Source organism: Petromyzon marinus, unplaced genomic scaffold (assembly GCF_048934315.1).
Source record: "Petromyzon marinus isolate PM22_M1 ecotype Great Lakes invasive population unplaced genomic scaffold, UKy_Petmar_22M1.pri1.0 PM_Scaffold_146, whole genome shotgun sequence".
Lineage (NCBI taxonomy): Eukaryota > Metazoa > Chordata > Hyperoartia > Petromyzontiformes > Petromyzontidae > Petromyzon > Petromyzon marinus.
In genome coordinates, this window is record NW_027423109.1 from 220,001 (window position 1) to 223,186 (window position 3,186).

Consider the following 3,186-nt stretch of genomic DNA (forward strand, 5'->3'; position numbering starts at 1 on the left):
GTGACGTCACCGCCACTTAGTGGCGGTTGTTGTGTGTACGTGTGCGTACCTCAGTCTCCATGGCAACCGCGCGCGCGCGTCGCCATGGAGACGGCGTCCTTGCGCCGCTGCTGATTGGTTGGCGCTGCTTAGGCATCGTCACCCGCTCATGATTATTCATAAGCGGGGTGCTTCATAGTGTAGTGTATAGTGTAGTGTATAGTGTAGTGTATAGTGTAGTGTATAGTGTAGTGTATAGTGTATAGTGTAGTGTATAGTGTAGTGTATAGTGTAGTGTATAGTGTAGTGTATAGTGTAGTGTATAGTGTAGTGTGTAGTGTAGTGTGTAGTGTAGTGTATAGTGTAGTGTGTAGTGTAGTGTGTAGTGTAGTGTATAGTGTAGTGTGTAGTGTAGTGTATAGTGTAGTGTATAGTGTAGTGTATAGTGTAGTGTAGTGTGTAGTGTAGTGTATAGTGTAGTGTGTAGTGTAGTGTATAGTGTAGTGTATAGTGTAGTGTGCAGTGAAGTGTGTAGTGTAGTGTATAGTGTAGTGTGTATAGTGTAGTGTATAGTGTAGTGTATAGTGTAGTGTATAGTGTAGTGTATAGTGTAGTGTATAGTATAGTGTATAGTGTAGTGTGTAGTGTAGTGTATAGTGTAGTGTAGTGTGTAGTGTAGTGTGTAGTGTATAGTGTAGTGTGTAGTGTAGTGTATAGTGTAGTGTATAGTGTAGTGTAGTGTATAGTATAGTGTAGTGTATAGTGTAGTGTATTGTGTAGTGTATAGTGTAGTGTGTAGTGTATAGTGTAGTGTATAGTGTAGTGTATAGTGTAGTGTAATGTGTAGTGTATAGTGTGTAGTGTATAGTGTAGTGTAGTATAGTGTATAGTGTAGTGTATAGTGTAGTGTGTGGTGTATAGTGTAGTGTATAGTGTAGTGTATAGTATAGTGTAGTGTATAGTGTAGTGTAGTGTGTAGTGTAGTGTGTAGTGTATAGTGTATTGTAGTGTGTAGTGTATAGTGTAGTGTATAGTGTAGTGTATAGTGTAGTGTAGTGTATAGTATAGTGTAGTGTATAGTGTAGTGTATTGTGTAGTGTATAGTGTAGTGTGTAGTGTATAGTGTAGTGTATAGTGTAGTGTATAGTGTAGTGTAATGTGTAGTGTATAGTGTGTAGTGTAGTGTATAGTGTAGTGTATAGTGTAGTGTATAGTGTAGTGTATAGTGTAGTATATAGTGTAGTGTATAGTGTGTAGTGTAGTGTATAGTGTAGTGTATAGTGTAGTGTATAGTATAGTGTAGTGTATAGTGTAGTTTGTTGTGTAGTGTATAGTGTAGTGTATAGTGTATAGTGTAGTGTATAGTGTATAGTGTAGTGTAGTGTATAGTGTAGTGTGTAGTGTGTAGTGTATAGTGTAGTGTGTAGTGTAGTGTGTAGTGTAGTGTAGTGTATACGGTAGTGTAATGTATAGTGTAGTGTTTAGTGTAGTGTACATTGTAGTGTAGTGTATAGTGTAGTGTATAGTAATAGTGTATAGTGTCTCGTGTAGTGTAGTGTATAGTGTAGTAGTGTATAGTGTAGTGTGTAGTGTATAGTGTAGTGTGTAGTGTATTGTGTAGTGTAGTGCATAGTGTAGTGTATAGTGTAGTGTATAGTGTAGTGTATAGTGTATTATGTAGTGTAGTGTATAGTGTAGTCTATAGTGTATTATGTAGTGTAGTGTATAGTGTAGTATTGTAAAGTGTATAGTGTAGTGTGTAGTGTAGTGTGTAGTGTAGTCAGTGTATAGTGTAGTGTAGTGTATAGTGTAGTGTATAGTGTAGTGTATAGTGTAGTGTAGTGTATAGTGTAGTGTAGTGTGTAGTGTATAGTGTAGTGTATAGTGTAGTGTATAGTGTAGTATATAGTGTAGTGTGTAGTGTATTGTATAGTGTAGTATATAGTGTAGTGTGTAGTGTATAGTGTATAGTGTAGTGTATAGTGTAGTGTATCCGCACCGGGTCCTGGGGCCTCCCCTAGGTCGACTCAGCCTCAAATCAGTTACCCGGTGCTGTGCGTCGTGAACTTCGCCACTGCGGAGATACAAAGGCGGCCGGGCAGGGGTGTCGTTTGGCCACCCACCCCCTTTCGTGTAGCCACAGCGCCGTTAGACTTCGTAGGCAGCTGCTGCTGCTGCTACTGCTGCTGTGCTCCTGGGCACCTGCACACAGACAAGTCTGCCGAGGCTACACGGGGGATCTTTGTGCGGTGGTGGGGAGCGGTGGCGCGGCGGTTAGCGCCTCCACGCCGTGAATCGTTTCCCGTTCACTGCCACCAACACCACCAACACCACCAACACCATCACCACGACCACCACCAACACCATCACCAACACCACCACAAACATCACCACCAACACCATCACCACCATCACCAACACCATCACCATGACCAACACCTACACCACCATCACCACCATCACCATCACCACCACCATCACCACCATCACCAACACCACCACCAACACCATCACCACCATCACCAACACCATCACCACCAACATCACCATCACCAACACCACCACTTACACCAACACCAACACCATCACCACCATCACCAACATCACCACCACCATCACCACCATCACCAACATCACCACCACCACCATCACCAACACCACCATCACCACCAACACCACCACCATCACCATCACCAACACCACAACCACCTACACCATCACCAACACCACCATCACCACCATCACCACCACCACCATCACCACCACCACCACCACCATCACCACCACCATCACCACCATCACCAACACCACCACCAACACCATCACCACCATCACCAACACCATCACCACCAACATCACCATCACCAACACCACCACTTACACCAACACCAACACCATCACCACCAACACCACCACCACCACCATCACCACCACCACCACCATCACCACCACCACCATCACCACCAACACCAACATCACCACCACCACCATCACCAACATCACCACCACCATCACCACCACCATCACCACCACCTACACCATCACCACCACCATCACCAACATCACCACCACCATCACCACCACCATCACCACCACCTACACCATCACCACCATCACCACCACCATCACCAACACCACCATCACGAACATCACCACCACCATCACCAACATCAAGTGGCGGTGACGTCACCACGACGCTTGTGCCAG

The 3,186-nt window shown here is 44.6% G+C and overlaps 1 protein-coding gene across 1 annotated transcript in view; it reads right to left on the reverse strand.

The window, feature by feature from the left end:
• Positions 1-76, reverse strand: part of LOC116957908 (putative inactive peptidyl-prolyl cis-trans isomerase-like 6) — a 25,072-nt gene extending 24,996 nt beyond the window's left edge. The window contains exon 1 of the mRNA XM_076063542.1: positions 1-76. This exon is cut by the window's left edge and continues 239 nt beyond it. The gene's annotated coding sequence lies outside the window, so the exon portion shown is untranslated.
• Positions 77-3,186: the final 3,110 nt, after the last annotated feature.